General features: G+C 38.7%; 1 non-coding gene across 1 annotated transcript; it reads right to left on the reverse strand.

Moving 5' to 3' along the window:
• Positions 1-16,360: 16,360 nt before the first annotated feature.
• LOC136327447 (small nucleolar RNA SNORA67) lies at positions 16,361-16,501 on the reverse strand. The gene has a single exon (XR_010729661.1). It is a non-coding gene; the product is annotated as a small nucleolar RNA SNORA67 (small nucleolar RNA).
• Between the last annotated feature and the right edge of the window lie 378 nt (positions 16,502-16,879).

Raw genomic sequence — 16,879 nt, forward strand, 5'->3', positions numbered from 1 at the left:
ATTTGCTCTTAAATTAATTCAAAACCTGTAATTATTCTTTTATGACTATTATTTTTTCTCATATGTGAATATTTTCCTTGTAAAAAATGCAAAAAACTTTTTTTTTTTTAAAAAAAAATATTGATTCAACCTGGAGATTAATGGTCTCAGATCTCTTCCATATGGAAGTCAGCCGTGGCTGTGTATTTTATTAAAGCAATCTTATTTATGACCTGAGTCTGGAAGCCTGGTGGTGTCGGAAGCTGCAGATGAGAGTTTAGTTGTAGATTTCTGCATTAAGCATTAAACGCTGTTTACAACTCCGAACACTTAATTTTGATTGGACAGATTTACTGTTTCAGGGGACAGTTTCCTGGAACTGTTGTGGATGACTGTGATTGCTGAGCTTGCTGTAGGGTGCCTTGAGAAACTGTTCTGAAATATAAGAGTGGCAAAATTCTTCTCTTCCAGTGCACTTCTTGGACATTGAATAGACACATTTCTTTCTTAAGACTAAAGGACATGTTTTGTGAGGTGTGGATGCCAGGTGCTTAACACTTGACTAACTCCTAACTCAAATTTGGAAGAGACACTGTTCTCTTATTTGATGAACATTCCTGTAGAATTGTTCTGGATTCTGATTTCTCCTCAAGCCAGAGGTGAGATGTAATCAGTGTCTCTTATCTTAGCTCTTTGAATTGTGGTGAGAACAGGAACAAATATTTAATTTTATTTTAATTTTTATTTATTGATTTTAGAAAAAGTAAGAAAGGGAGAGAGAGAGAGAGAGAGAGACAGACAGACAGACAAAAACACATAGAAACAATGGATTGTTGTTCCACTTATGTGTGCACTCATTGGTTGATTTTTGTAGTGTCCTGAATGAAAATTGAACCTGCAACATTGGTGTATGGGGATGATGCTTTAAGCAACTGAGCTACCTGGCTAGGACCCAGGAACAAATATTTAGAGAGTTCTTATTCTTGGTGCAATGAGAAAGGGGAGGAGTCAATGGTCTCTAGTGCTTGACCTCTCTGTAGGAGTGTGCCCAGGAAGGTGGGCATTGAGCCCCAGGTTAAGCCATAACTGAGAACCACGGGCTCATTTTATTTTCAGTTTTAATGGTAAAGGGATGAGTAGGATATACACATCATAAAACAAAAAATGAAACACCTGAAACTAATATGAAATAATATTAGATATAAACTGTAATTGAAAAACAAAATTTAAAAAATTGAAAAATGGAAAAATAAAATTAAGAGCTTGAGCTTTGAAGTTGGTCAAAAGAGAGTTTGATTCCTGGATCTTCTAGTCACTAGTAGGTTGACCTTTTATGTGTTGGCTTCTCTGAGCCTCAGTTTTTTCATTGGTAGATTATTATTTGGCTGGTAGGATTGCTATGAGAGTTAAATGAAGTGATGAGCAAGTAGCACCCAGCCCAGTGAATGACACAGAGCAGAAAGACAACTACCACATGGTTTCACTTATCTGTAGAATCTAAAGAGTAAAATAAATGAAGAATATCGAAACAGACACATAGATTCAGAGGTCAGACTGATGGTTGCCGGGGGACTGGGTGAAAAATGTAAAGGGATTAAGAAGTACAAATTGGCAGCTACAGATTAGTCACTGGGATGTAAAGTACAGCATAGGGAATATAGTCAATAATATTCTAATAACTATGTATGGTGCCAGGCTGGTACTGAAAATATTGAGGGGAGCACTCTGTAAAATATATGATTATCTGACCACTATGCTGCCTACTTGAAACTAATGCAAAATAATATTGGATGTAAACTGTAATTGAAAAATAAAAAAAAATGAAAAAACAAAATAAAAAGTGGATGACTAGCTCATCTACCCTGTGTCATACCCTTCAGGGAATGACATAAGTTAGTCCAATCAAAGTACAACTCAATGTGGGAGTTAAGAGGGAGAAACACCCTTTCCCCCTCTGAACTTGGAACACAGAGAAAGACTGAAGCTGTTGGCAGCCATTTTGCTTAATACCATATATTGGAATTAAGATAATGTAGGGAAGATGGCCAAACCAGTAGGTATAATTCATGACATAATTTCAATCACTTACCCCTAAATATTTCAGCTAAATAAATGAATATATACTACTTTTTACTTAAGTTCTTTACTTGCAATCAAATGAGTCCTGAATGCAAGGTGTATAATAAATTTTAATGATTCTACGCCCCACCCCTCCTTCCAAGAGAACCCTGCAGAGAAAGGATGAATGTAATTGAGTGTTCTTGCAGAATTTCTTCAAGGAGGCAGAAAATGCAAGGGAGTGCTTTCCAGTCTCGGTGATTTCATATACATAAAACAACTTCCAGAATTTATTTTTATTAACAAATAAAATTCATAAAACACCAACAACGACTATGTACTCTCACTATTTTCTCATAAAAGAAAGAGCTTTTTGAAAAATATATTCTAAAGTAAGAAGTACAGACTACAGTAAATGACAGTAGTTTAAATGGAATAAATCTAGCTTTGAGAAAAATGAACTGCTTTGTTCTTATTTCATTTTCTCCCAGAGCAGCGAAAATGTCAGTGGTTTTATAAATTCTAGGTCTGAAATATGACTTTTTGGAATCAAATTCTGGCTCCAACACTCACTAACTGTTCCTTAATTACCCTGAGTATCTGTTTCTTCCTCGGTGAAATAGGAATAATGATAATATCTGTTGCATGAGGTTTTTGTAAGGATGAACAGAATTAATGTATGTAAAGTTTGTAGACCCAGTGCATGACACATAGTAAATACTCAATAAATATTATTGAGTATTATTGTTGTTATTGCTATTATAAGTACTAATCAACAATCAGTATAGGGGTTTGGGACAGATATGAGATTTTAATTTCAGCCTTGACCTTGAGCAGGCATGTCAGTTCAGTAATCTGGGTTTCAGATGTTGATTGGTAGAATGTACAAATTTAGTTAATCTCCAGAGCACCATGAACTCTGTGAATGCATAAGACGATGTAAATTCTCTGGTTCTGCTTTTCTCTTGGCGACAGGGGTGGGGAGGGTAGAAGGGGGGGATCAGGCACCATCCTTGGTCATCTAGCACTTTTATGGGACCACCAGCAATCCATTCTGCCCCAGGTGTTCCTGTCAGATGACTGCTCTTCTTTCTGGGTGACAGGAAGGCATGGAAGAGAAAAAGCCTGTTGAATGAGCGAGTGGAGGGAATCAGGGTAGGAAGTTTCCAAAAATGAAGTTGGGAAAATATCAATGATGCCAGACACAGTGGGCAACAGTTTGGGGTAGGGGCTGGGGTGACAGGTTGTTACTATTTCTGACCTGTTCACTGCCCTCTACTGACAAAGCCTAGTACTTGCTGAGAAATAACTCCACCTTGGGAGTCCCACCTGTTGGTGAGGGCAAGCTCATCCTTGAAGGAAAGCTGAGCTTCCTTCCTGGTGAACGTAAAGATGGGTGATGAAATGTGGGTTTGTGGACACCAACTTTGCAAGGAAAAAAAGAGTTAGGGCTACTCAAATAGAGGTTAGAAGACCCACTCAGCTGATGAGCAGCAGGAAGCTTCTTATGGTTAGATAACTTCTTTAGCAAAAGCAAGGTTGAGTTGTAGCAAGTGAACTTGATTTGAAGGAACCACTGAGCTAAAGCCAGCCCAGGGTTGAGTTTTAATAGTTCACTGTTTAATGCGACTTTAGGCTCAGGAGAAGAAGAGATTGATAGAGGGAATCAAAAGAGGAAGGGGAGGAAAAGAAGAGAGAAAATTAAAAAGTAGAAGAGGTAAAGTCAAAGAAGGCAACTGGTGTCTATTTTAATTCTTCAGTATTAAGAATTTTTCTTAACTCTGTTTCTCAGGTGGCTTTATGATGCATGTTCCCCTCTTTGGATTTGATGTTTTTAATTTTTTAGTGTCCAAGTAGGCCAGTAAGTGTTGTAAAATTTCCATTAAGAAAGGAAGAGAGCTAAATTATACAGATGTGTGTCTTACTGGTCTTTAAACTGTATGTATGTGTATAAACACTATAAACTTATTTAAGTATGTTGTATTCCACACTAAAAAAAATGTCAAAATAAAGGAAGAGAGGGAAGGAGAAATATTTAGTTTAAAAATGAAAAGGAAAACACAATTTATGTCTTACAATAACTTAATTCATCCTCCTTTGGGTCAGTTATATGTTTTTATGCTAAGCGTCAGGTAGGAGAGAAGAAGATAGGAAGCAATAAAAAATTTCAAGAACTTCCAGTTCTGGGAATTATAACATAGATGCATGCTGTAAGATTTTGTTTCTATTGAGATCATTTTTGCAGTTTATGAAGCTAGTGAATTTCCATACAACACTGGTGAGAAGCAATGTGGAATACATGAAAGAGGAGAATGGTTCCAGTACTAAGGTGAATGTAACATTTTGCTGGTGATGGCCTTAATGTTTATGGTCTAACCTACAGGTACAAACCTGCCCTGTTACTTGCTCCAAACTGCTTTCGCATTCTCTTTTAAGATGTACACTCATTGTATTGTTTAATGTAAGGAATGAATAGATGCTTTCTTGAGAACCCTGCCTTATGGGTATATCTTGATGAAAATGGATTGAACTGGAAAATTTAAACCTATACTTTTAAAACCCAACTGATAATACTCTAACCAAACTGGATACCAACTGAAAGAAGACTATAAAGGAGAGGAGAGTGCCGAGGTGTTGTTGGACTGCCAACAAGACAGTCCTTGGCTTTAGCCCGGGACTTAAACCTGAAGAGGAGTACGTTGTGGATTGAATGTTTGTGTCTCCCCACTTCCAATTCATACATTGAAAATCTAATCTCCAAAGTGATGGTATTAATAGGTGGGCCTTTGAGAGGTAATTACGTAATGAGGGTGAAGCCCTCATGAATGGGATTAGCACCCTTATAAAAGAGATCCCAGACAGCTCCTTAGTCCCTTCATTCATGTTAAGGACACAATGAGACCTCAGCATCTCTGAACCAGGAAGGGGGTTCTCAGCAAACACAAATGGTGTTAGTTCTGGAGAAGCCAGTGCCTTAATCTTGGACTCCCCAGCCTCCAGAACTGGGAGAAAGAAATGTATGTTGTTTAAGCATACACTTGATCAATAGTATTTTTGTTATAACAGTCCAAACCAGCTGAGACAGAATGGAAAAGAGTCACATCTGGCACAAGCTTCTTCTTGGTGGCACTGTGTCCAGTGTCCCTGAATCGCCCATTTTATTCTTCTCTGCCCTGCTTCAGCTCTTTTTATGTTTGTCACTTGTCTGGGAACCCCAAACCATCTCACCCTATCCATGTTCTCTTTCTCTCTCTTTTTTCCCTAGTTATAAATATCAAGCTTCTCCAGAACTAACAGGTATAATAATACACATTTAGCAACCAGATTTAAGTTTGGCAGTACAAAGAACCTTATCTGTCTATTAGTTTTGGTTTTCCCATTTCGACTCAATTAAATCTCACCAACATTTCTGAGAACTCCAGATGTGTAAAGAGGGGGAACAGCAAGGTTAAAGATATGGGCTCTGTCCTCCAGAAGCACATGGTTGGTTATATTTTGGGGCCACTCATTGCTGTTGCCAAATTCTTAGAATAAGATGGCTTCTACATATACTTTAGTTTGTTAGATAGAGGGAATCCTCTTTCAGTAATACCATTGATGATGATAATTGTTACTGAATAAAATTTATTGGGAAAAAGAAGAAGACTGAATATTTCAATTACTGTTTTTGCTCACAGAAAAGGTCATTATGTTATAGATACATGGCTATAGAAAAAATAAGTCTTAAAGGAGTTGAGGGTTAAGAAGGTGGAAATCAGGAGAGTCCATGAACTACTGTTAGGAGGATGTGGTCCTTGTGAACACTGTGGCCACTTAAACACACAGACTCTGCCCCAAAAGACCCCTCCACCCCATTCTAAAGGGAAATAGAAGGAAGAAGGAAAAATTATTCCTGACCTTACACAGATTTAATTCTCAACAAGAAAATAAAAATAGATTTTCTTCCAAAGACATGATGTGTGGCTAATTTAAACCTATAACGTTTTCCCCTTGTTCTGGAAAATGGGCTTCTTCACAACACGAATCTTATTCCAATAAATATTGAGCTGTGTATGCAAAATGCAAATGCTTGAGTCTCCTACTCTTGTATGGCCACTTAACTAAATTTCAGTTGTCAAGGAATAAAAAATGATTCAATTTGCAAAATCTATTTCATTGTTATGCCTTGCTTTGGATGTAATGCCTTTATTCATGAAGATTAAGTTGCTTAGATGGAAAGAAAACAACAATTCAGTCAATTGCAGCAACTTTGAAATTCTGAAACATTGACAATGTCAAGGTGATAGGTTAAACTTTTTACTTTTGGCTTGGATGTTGGCATGTTGCTAGCCTTTGGGTCAGATATCTGGGTTTGAAAGCTGGCTCACACTTCCTAGATTATCCTGATAAGTTTTTCAACATTTTTGTGCCTTTTTTCCTTTAAACTGGAGGTAATAACAGTGCTAATTGCATAGGGCTGGTTTTGAGGATGAAATGAGTTCCTCATGATAAAACATTTAGAAGAGCACCTGGTACAGAGTATCAGTGTCATCATCATCATTTTGATCATCTTCATCATTATCAACCATCATCATCAGCACCATCATCATCATCATCATTTCCTCTCAGGTTAATTGACTCAGCATCAAACATTTCCTTTTCAATGATGAAGACTGAATTTGCATGATTTACCTTTCAGAGAAGTTCAGCTAAAATTGTCTGTCATGGGACAACTACAGCCTGTGGGTACAGTCATCGCACAAATACTCACCTCATGCTGCTTGTCATTTAGTGTATTCCTCTCACTTACTATTTCCCAGTCCACTTAACTCACAGATGACTCAAATGGCTGAAAGAACATGAGCCTTTCTCTTCTCTATTTGTTCTGGGTTGAAACAAGAAGTAGCTGTCTTTTAAAAAGAGAAATTGGCGAATGGGTTTCTGGTAGACACATTCTGCTCTGTTCTCCTTCTCATTCTGGCTTTACAGGGAATAACAATAACCCCCTAGTGAGGGCGACAGAAAGGAGCCTCACTCCAACTCTCATCTAGTGCCTCTCCATGGCCAGACCTCAGAACCAGGGGTGTTTAAATTCATTCCAGAAGAAATGGCTTTGGGATTGGCTTCAGAAAATAATTAGATTTATTTAATAGGTATTAAAGACCATACACAGGCTTCAAGTATATACATAATGAAATATATAGAGAATGCTGGAGGCACTTATTTTATCTACTGAAGACAAAAAAGAATATTGGGTTGTTAGAATAAAGCTTTATGTAGCAGGTATGAGATGAGTGAATTCTAGAAAGCAGCTTCATTGGGTAAAAGGGCATGGCCTCTTGTGGATATAGTTCATGTTTCTTATTTTCACTTGTTCATGGAGTACTTCTATCTAAAAGACGCTCCCTATCCACTACCCCCACTGCTAACACCCATGGCTCATCTCATATTTGCTTATCAATTAGCTACTGTGTGTTGTCATATAAAATGATATTTAGTCAATTATATCTCGATAAAGTTACAAAAAACTCTTATTCTTTTGGTTAGAAAAAATGTATCACCTCCTAATAGCCTCCCAGCAATTTAAGTGGTTAAATGTGCCCTTTATGAATGGAGACACTGAAGTTCCCACAGGATAACTGATGAAGCTATGCTCAAACAACAAGTAACTGGTTCATCTGATGGAAAAATCCCACTGTCTTAATTCATAGTCTCCTTAATCTCACCAGAGGAAACAGGTAACTTTAAGACTCCATGAGGATACATTCTAGGGCTGTGGTACTTTCCTGCAAAAACCAGAAGTCAATTTTAATTTTCATCCTAGCATTTGAACTTAAAAGATGAGAATGAATTTCTCTTTAAAGATTATTTTTCGGTAGACACAGCACATAGTAGCTCCTACTGTTTTTAAATGCCACGTCGATGGTTTTTTCTTTTTCCAAAGTCCGTGACTGATTTAAACCAGACGGGCAGCGGCAGTAATGAACGACTCTGAGATCTTCATTATTCCTTTCCAGTGCTTTCGGTTCTCCTCATGCGTGCCCCCTCTCATTTGGTGCTGAGATAGTTTAATGAGTTTCTGAGTGATTGTTTTCCACTTTCCCTAATATCCCTGCTCAGGTCACTAAATTAGAGGGAAGCGTTTTAGCAAGTGGGAACGGAAACAAAAAGTTATCATTAGCAGAGGGCAGCTGAAGTCACAGCTGTTAGGAGTGTGCAATATCTCTTGACTACAGTGTGGAAAAGACACTGTCAGATGGAAGGGTTAATTACTAGATGTTGGCTTCAAAAGAAGATGGGGCAACTTATAAGATTCATTGGTCAACAGCAGTAAAGGACACATTTCTTCTGTCGCATGCTGCAGTCATCAAATACCCTCTTCTGCAAGGTGTTAGGTGCAAGAAACAGATGCACAGATTTTTATGTCCTCACGTTCCTGTGGGGTTTCATCATCAACAGACTAGGAATCTGGTGACTAGACACACAAAGCCAGAGTCTTCGTGTTCAAAACAAAGCCGACAAACAAGTTGCAAATATTTCTAAGTTGGTATGTTTTTGAATGTTTTTTTTTCTAAGTTTCCCTTTGCCTGTGCCCACTCACGTGGCATCTGAGTCTCTTCCCAGCCAAGGCTGTAGATGAAAACTTAATTTAGATGAAAACTTAAGTCTTTTCTGAGTGCAAAGAACCAATCTGTAATAGTATTTATGATCACAAAGAAGATACCAAAAATTCTATAGGTTTTAGGTGCCTTTTTTTCCATCTATTCCAAGACATGAATTTGGGTCTGTAGCAGTCAGATTGTTCTTGCAAATCACAAGAACCTTAGAGAAGAACATATGATGCAAATCACAGATGACCTTAGGGAGGAACTTGTGTTGCCCTCATATTAGTTCTTTATGGGACTGGTGTTGAATATTCATTGGGTACACCAGACTGATTTGTTTGGTGTCTCACAGTAAACTTCTATGCCTTATGCATAGCGGGCATTGGATAGGTGCTTTTTAAACAATTAAATATAATTGTTTGGGAAAGTCCCCGAAAAACCCCCATAAAATCAAGACAAAGAATCAAAGACTCTTGAATTTTCATGTAAAAATTTATCTCTGGCAATGCAAAGAAATGGCTTCCTTCCCAACTTAAGAACCATCAAAATTGATAGAAAAGGAGGAGTCTCAATACAGCCAACATATTTACAAGTAGGTAGCCACTTGCGGTATAAAATGAACCTTATTTAAATTCTATGTGTAGCCTCAGTATATTTCCACATTCCTGTATGGGAATGACTATTCTAAGTGTCTGATATTTGTATGCATAAAAAAATGGTTGTTTCATTTATATATCAATGTGACTTTTGCCAAGGATGTAAGTACCAGACATTGATAAGTCAAGATGCTTGGGAAAAAGTAATTAGAAAGTGGAGAAATTAAGCCACTATCATAAAGGAGTAACCTCAAATGTCAAGCTGCAAGGATTAAGGTATTTGAGACAAGTCATATGTTAATTATAAGGATCTATATCTCCACAGGTTAAACAACAGACCAATGAGTTCATTACCAGGACTCCTGGTTCTGGACTAAATTATTACTTTCAAAGTTTTATTTGGTGGCACTTTTTTTTTAACATAAAAAAAACACATTTGTGACAATGTCCAATAAAGTCCAGGGGCTTTTTGCATGATTTTGGCCTAAAAATGCTTTCATCATATAACCCCATTGTAATTACATAGTTGTTTGTCTCTCTGCTAGACTGTAAATCCTTGGATGCAAGAACGGTATCTATTTCATCTGAGGATGCTAGGTGTTACATCCTAGCGAGATAGGCCACAGCAGACACAAAGTGAATTTTATAAGTTTTATTGCAGACCTGCACAGGGACTGCAGGCAACCCATGCAAGGGAGCACTGCAGCCCCTCCCCCCAAACCTGCGCAGGGACTGCAGGTAACCCACACAGGGGAACACTGCAGCCCCCCAAACCTGCGCAGGGACTGCAGGCAACCCACGCCTCCGAAGAGACTGGAGCACTGCAGCCCCCCAAACCTGCACAGGGACTGCAGCTCCAAGCTTCTAAAATGGCTCCTTTTTATAGGGTGGCTGTCTAGGATGAGCAAGCATCATACAGAAGCTGATGTGGCTGTTAGTCATTGGCTAGGGAGGTCATGCGCAGTTACAGGGGGGGTATTACTCAGTGGAGAATTTCAAACATAAACTTCTGATAAGGGTCTCTGACTCAATGCAGGATGTTGCTGAACTCTTTGTTCTCAGCGTCACAGGGACCTTGTACACTCTTGGCAGCCCCAGCATGTCAGTACTCCCTGAATCTAACACTAGGCATCCTCAGAGCCTAGCATAGGGTATGTGGTGGTAGCATTAAAAAATTGTGCACACCTGTTAATGTTATTGTACTATTAATTATGAGTAGTTCTATACAAAACAGAACACTTAACTTTTAATAAAATTGTTTAATGCATTCTGTTATATGCATGTTCAATCAAAGCAGAAAAGGTGGAAAAAAGCCCTTTTAGGGAGGGAGGGGATTGGGAATGGGTAGTTCAATAGTCTAGCAACATTATGAACCCACTTTAGGTTTATGGTCATTAATTTAAAGTGAGTCATGGACAACAGTGTGGTGATTACTAGAACACTTTAATTCTGTGCCTAAAAGACCTACAAATTGATTTTGTAAGCAATGGGTCACCTATAGTGAGGTAAATTCATATTGGAATCATTGGCAAGATGATTTGTTCTCAAATTAGAGAAGACCCAGATACCTTAGCCAGACACACTTAAAAATAGAATTTTTGCAAATTATTTGAGATGGGAATCTGAAACACATTAGTTCTCATGTCATTACTTCCATATTGAGCGAGCTGGAATAAGAAGGTTGAAGTACTTTAGTTTCCACGTCAGGTTAAGCAGAATTAGTGGAGTCAGCACTTAGGATTTAGCACACAGGTGGGCTGAGATGCTATTAGTCCCAGCACTGGTGTGTAGGTAGATAACCAACATTATGAGTGATAAGAGAAAGGGTCAGAGACAGCAGAGGGGCAGAGACGATGCACTCTACAAGACTATGGAAAATGAAGTCATCCTTCAAACAGTTCTGAAATGGCAGTTATGAATCAAGAACCTATAAGAAATGAAGAAGGGGAAGAGATAGATGGTAGCTCCCTGCTCCCGGACCACGGCTCTTATGTAAGACCTGGTGAAGCAGGGTTCAGCCCCAGGATGGCCAGATCTCATTCTGAGGAAGCAGGAAATTGTGAGCATCTGGTTGAGGGGATTAAAAGGGGTGGGGAAGAGAAAAATAGAAGCTTCTGGATAGCAGATTTTGAAGCACAGATGCGATCAATGACATTGCCACCCAAACCTGAAACTTAGAAGCTAAGTAAGTATGGAACTTTGATATGTGACATATGGTGTATCACATATAAAATTTACAGATCATCTGTGAGACCCAGTGGGGCTTAACTCTGAAAGGATCACTGAAGATTGGAGAACCTTCTATATTTCCACACCCAGAAGTGACTAGACAATCAATACATATTAACGGAATAGTCTTCGTGGGTCCAAGTCTGGTTGCCGTAGAGTTGATAGAAAATGTCGAAAAGATGATCTTATCCTTCCAAACCTAAGGGAAGATAAGAACAGGAGGACAGAGTGCATGGCTTTTGATTTCTTTTAGATCTTAGGCTTCAGGTTTGTGGCCTATCATTATAATTATTCTTGTGCCTTATCTATATATTTTCTTGCCCCTCTCTGGCTTCTCACTTGCTTGGCAAAGCCACAACCCTAAATAAGTAGAATCTCTGCCTTTCTAAGCCTGCACCCCTGCAACTGAATATCTCTGGAGAAAAACACGCAAGCTGGCTGTCTTGGCTCACTTTATTTATTTATTTTATTTTAATTGAATTGATTGGGGTGACTCTGGTTAACATAGTTATATAGGTTTCAGGTGCCCAATTCTACGACACATTTCTGTACACGGTATTGTGTGTTCACCACCCTCCAAGTCAAGTCTTCGTCCATCACCATTTATTCTTCCTGTACTCTCCTCTACCTCCCCTCTCAGCAATCGCCACACTGTTGTCCATACCCATAACTCTAAATTTATGACCATAAAACTAAAGTAGGTTCTTGATGATGCTAGGCCATTGGACTACCCGTTCCCAATCCTCTCCCTCCTCTGCTCACCTAAAAAGATTCCTTTCCACCTTTTCTGCTTTGATTGCCTCTTCTCATTCTCAGGTGATAAACCTTTATTTCTCTGAGAAGATTGAAGCAATCAGAAGAGAATTTCTAGACGCCCACACTCCATTTACTTCCCTAGCAACAACTGCATCTGTACACTCTGCTTTCTGGCCCGTTCCTATATAAAGCATCTTTGCTTTTATTGAAAGCTGGTTGCTCCACTTGCTCATAAGAGCCCATTACCTTTTGCCTACTCAAGGAAAGCACTCTAGAAGTTCTTTATTCGTTCCCTATGCATCACTGACTGGCCCCTCTCCATACTAGACTATCTCTACTTTCATTTTAAAATGCTGTAATTTCTTTCATCTTGAACAAAACAAAATCTTCGCTGAGTCTACTTTCCTCCATCAGCTATTGCCTTTATTTGCGCACTTTTGTACAAAGCCCAATGCTTCCACTTTCTCTCTTCCCATTCATTCTTAAACCACTCAAGTCAGGCTTTCAATTATGCAAATTCCAGCAAAACTGACCTTTAAGGTCACTGGTGACCTACACCTGGTCAAGCATAATGGTCAGTCCAGAGCCTCCTCCCCTTGGCAGCGTTTAGTCTCTCCTTTCTCTTTGATAGATCTGATTCACTAGTTGAGTCTTCATTTGATGTTACATCACTGGCTGCTCCTTCTTATTCCCCTGGGTTGCTTTCTCCTCTTCTCCCAGCCTTGATGTCAGAGAACCCTAGGGCTCAGACCTCGGTCCTCTTCTTTTCTCTCTGTTTTCTTACTCCCTTTATTTAGATCCATTTTATCTAGATCATACAACATCCACATACAGTAACATAACATCAGCATACTGATGACTTAATTTGCACTCCTAGCTATCCCAGAATGCTTTCCTAAATAATATATATATATATATATATATATATATATTTTTTTTAATCAAAGTACCTACTCAGCTACTTGGCATTTCTCCTTGGGGGTCTAGTAGCTATCACAAACTCAGCAGTTGTGAAACCAAAGGTTCTTGTTCGTTATGTAACTTCTCCCTCCACCCACTCAACTGATGGCAATTTGGTTCCTTCTGTCAACTTTTCAGTCATCTTGGGACTGTCCTCTTCTTCTCATTCAATCTCTTGAAAAGCCTTAAAATTATATCCAGAATCCAAGTACAGTATTTCTTACCAATCCACTAGAACCATCCTCACCTGAGCCATCATCTTCTCTCATCTGGGTTCCTGAAAGAGCCTTCCTCCTAAGTGATCTCTCTTCTACTTTGCTATTATCCTACAGTGGCAGATTGGTCCTCTTAAAATGCACATGCGTTCATGACACTCCACCCTCAAAATCCCATCTGACTCAGAACAAAAAGTCATGGGATCCACCATGATCTGGCCTCTGTTGTGTCTCAGCCTCCCCTCTTGCATTGTGTCATTCCTTTGAGACGCGCTGGCTACCTTACTGTGCCTCAAACTTGATCTATACTCTCCAATTTATGGATCCTGTCTGGAACGCTCCTCCCCCCCCGACATGTTCTTAAAGAAGCTGACCCAACTACTCAGCTTCTTTAAGTCTTTGCCTGGCCCTACCTTTCTTAATAAGATCATTTTGACCGTTCTCTTTAATACTACAAACTGCTCTGACCCCTAACAATCCTGCTGCCATTTACTCTGCTTGGCTTTTCCTTTTTTTTTTGATAACATGTATCATCTTCTTATAGATTTTACATATATATATGTTGGGCAGATAAAATATATTATGCTCACTTTGTTAAATATGGCGCTGTCCATGAGAAGGCCGTTGCCCAGGTGATATTAATGTGTGTCTTTGTGGGCAGTTAGAATCCTTGTAGCCTGGGGCTTGGTTTTGGGATTAAGCCTTTCCCACCCATTTTGATGTGGGGCAGTACAATCCAATCATGCCTCAGAGAAGTGTCTGTATTAGAGACTTCCCTATTTTGTATATTGGATTAAGGGTTTGGATTTCTACACTATAAAATGGGGATGAAGCGGGAACTTGTGCTCTTGGTTCCTGGGATGATTAGAGGAGAGAGCAGAGCAGAAGGAGGCCACGTGGAGTAGGCCAGGAGAAGCAGCCAAGATGGCGGAGTGCTGAGTGAGATGCCAGTTTGTACAGAGTTTGTATCTGGGATAAGGAAGGAGATGGGGAACTGAGGAGAATAAGGCTGGTGAGCTAGAAACCTTTGATTCTAGGAAACTCAGATAAGTCAGTGGCTTTGTGAGCACTGAATGTGAGTGGGTTTTGGAGCCCAGTGTATGTTTTTACTTGCCCGCCGGGTGCAAGCTAGAATTAAAGACTATGGCCCATCAGTTTTTGGCTCCGCTGTTTCTTTACCGACTGTCCGAATCCAATGCGAACCTGCATGGGCTGGGCCGCTCTGATGGTGGCCCTGGCCATGGCCACTGGCTTTACTATATATATATACACACACATATATATAATATATATATTATCAGATGTTTTATGTTTATTGTGTCTTTTCCCTTTCCCCCAGTGAAATTCCATGAAGGCAGAGATTTTTGTTCACTTAAGTACCCCAAGGCTCCTAGAACTCTCCCAGGAATACAGGATGTGTTCAATAAATCTGTTGAATAAATGAATGAGTAGTGGTAACTCTGAGGTCATCACGGATGTTAAAATTTATCCAAGTGCTTCTTGGCCTCTCTTCAGTCTTCTGAGCATATTTCTTAAATAGTCCAGACAATTATGTAGCCATAAATTCTGGGTGATGGTTCAGGTGGAAATTTATAGCCCTCTTATTTTGTGGCTAAAAGTATAAATAGTGTCTGTGTTTTTAAATAAAATCTTAAGGTTTTATTTTTTTCTTTTTAGCTTTGCACTTTTTGATTTGGTTCTAGCAAATTATCTTGCTGAGGACTTGGAAGGAGTTCTTTAGGATGAGCAGTTCTGGTAAAGAAAGGAACTTGGCCAATTCAAATGCAAAGGTCAATTGTCTTGAATAAAATTGCATATTGAAAACATTTACAGTGTTCCTTGCCAGGTGGCTCAGTGGATAAAGTGTTGTCCCGGGACACCGAGGTTATAGTTTTAACCCTCATTTAGGGCACACAGGAGAAGCAAACAATGAGTGTACAATGAAATGGAGCTATTTGCGTTAGGAAGTAGAGAAAAATTACTTTAAATTTATGTTTATGGATATTGAATTTTTTTCCTGTAATATATTTTTGTTGTGCTAAATCTGAAATTTCATATCTAAACACATTTTTTCCTTTGGTAAATTGCTCACTGCAGTGTATGTTTATAGTTATTAAAAACATACTTATTAAACTGTGTATGCATTTACTAAAATTTTACAGCAAATGAAATATTTAATATTAGTTTTTTTTATTATTCTGTCTTTTGTGGGAGTGTAAGTCCCACCAGATTCACAGATATGAAGAAAACTGTTTCTATTACTTTTATTGTAAATACTCATATTGTTTTTCAGAATATTTGTGCTGTTTTACATTTTCATCAGTTATGAAGGTTCTGTCTGGCTGTTTTATGTTGAACATTTATTACCATTTTTAAAGTTTATTATTTCAAAGAAGATTGATATGCAGTGACATAGTTACTTTTAATTTTATTTTTGTCTCCATTTGAATTTAATAGGTTGTTTTATTTTCATTTCTTGTACATGTAGTAGTTATTTTTCCTATTTTTTTTTGTCATCTGGAGAGTGTTTCAATTTGGTGATTTACAACCTTTTAAATAATATCATACAATAAGGCTTGACACCTCAATAAGTCCAATTAGTTACCAGTGGTTGCCAACTGGCATCAGAATGTCCTCTGGGCACTCAGAAGTGTCCAGGGGCTGTTAGGTTGTCACTGTGCATGAGAAACAAACCAGCAGGTAGTTGGTGGGTCTATGGATGTTCAATGTCCTGAAATGGACAGTCCACATATTAAAATATTGTCCTACCTCATAGCACCTATGGAATCCCCAACCGAGAAACATCATTGTAGCAGAAGTTAATAGAAGAGCAATGTGCTGAGCTGGGCTTGTTTACCTGCACAGAACTAGTGCTTCATTTCCTATCTGGTCAGTAGTAGAAACTCCACCCATCCATCCATTGGCAAACAATATCTTGGCAGCTAGAGTAAATAAATAACTTTTTTTTTTTTTTTTTTTTTTTACATGTAGGCAGCCAAAGGAAGGCAAAGGAAGTGACGTTCTCCCTGGAAAACCTGAGGCATGCCAGACTTTCTTCCAAGGTGCTCTACTTTCCTGAAGAGGGGGCACTGTGAGGCCCCTTGGAGAGGGAATCACCTTGGTTAATAAGTAACTTCTTTTTAAAAATAATTACTCTTTTTCCCCATATTGATTTCAAGTGAATTGTGCAAGTTGATGCATAGTTAGAATTTTGTTGTAAGAGATGCCGATCAGGGTTATAGATGAAATGCCTTCTTTTTAATACTGTGACTCTGGGACCAGGGACCAGTAAAGAACTGGTGCTGTATTTACAGACTCTGCTTCCTCAGTCTCCTTTGATGCATGCATATAATAGGGTAGAGAACTAGGTGCATGTACTTAGAAGGGTTTTGGACAAGAATTTCCCACTTGCCCTAAGGGACACCATGTTTTTGACAAAAAGAAAAAAAAGGAAAGAAAGAATGTGGGTTGTCTCAAGTGAGTAAATAGTTAAGTTTTTTGA

The sequence above is a fragment of the Saccopteryx bilineata genome, chromosome 2, assembly GCF_036850765.1.
Source record: "Saccopteryx bilineata isolate mSacBil1 chromosome 2, mSacBil1_pri_phased_curated, whole genome shotgun sequence".
Classification (NCBI taxonomy): Eukaryota; Metazoa; Chordata; class Mammalia; order Chiroptera; family Emballonuridae; genus Saccopteryx; species Saccopteryx bilineata.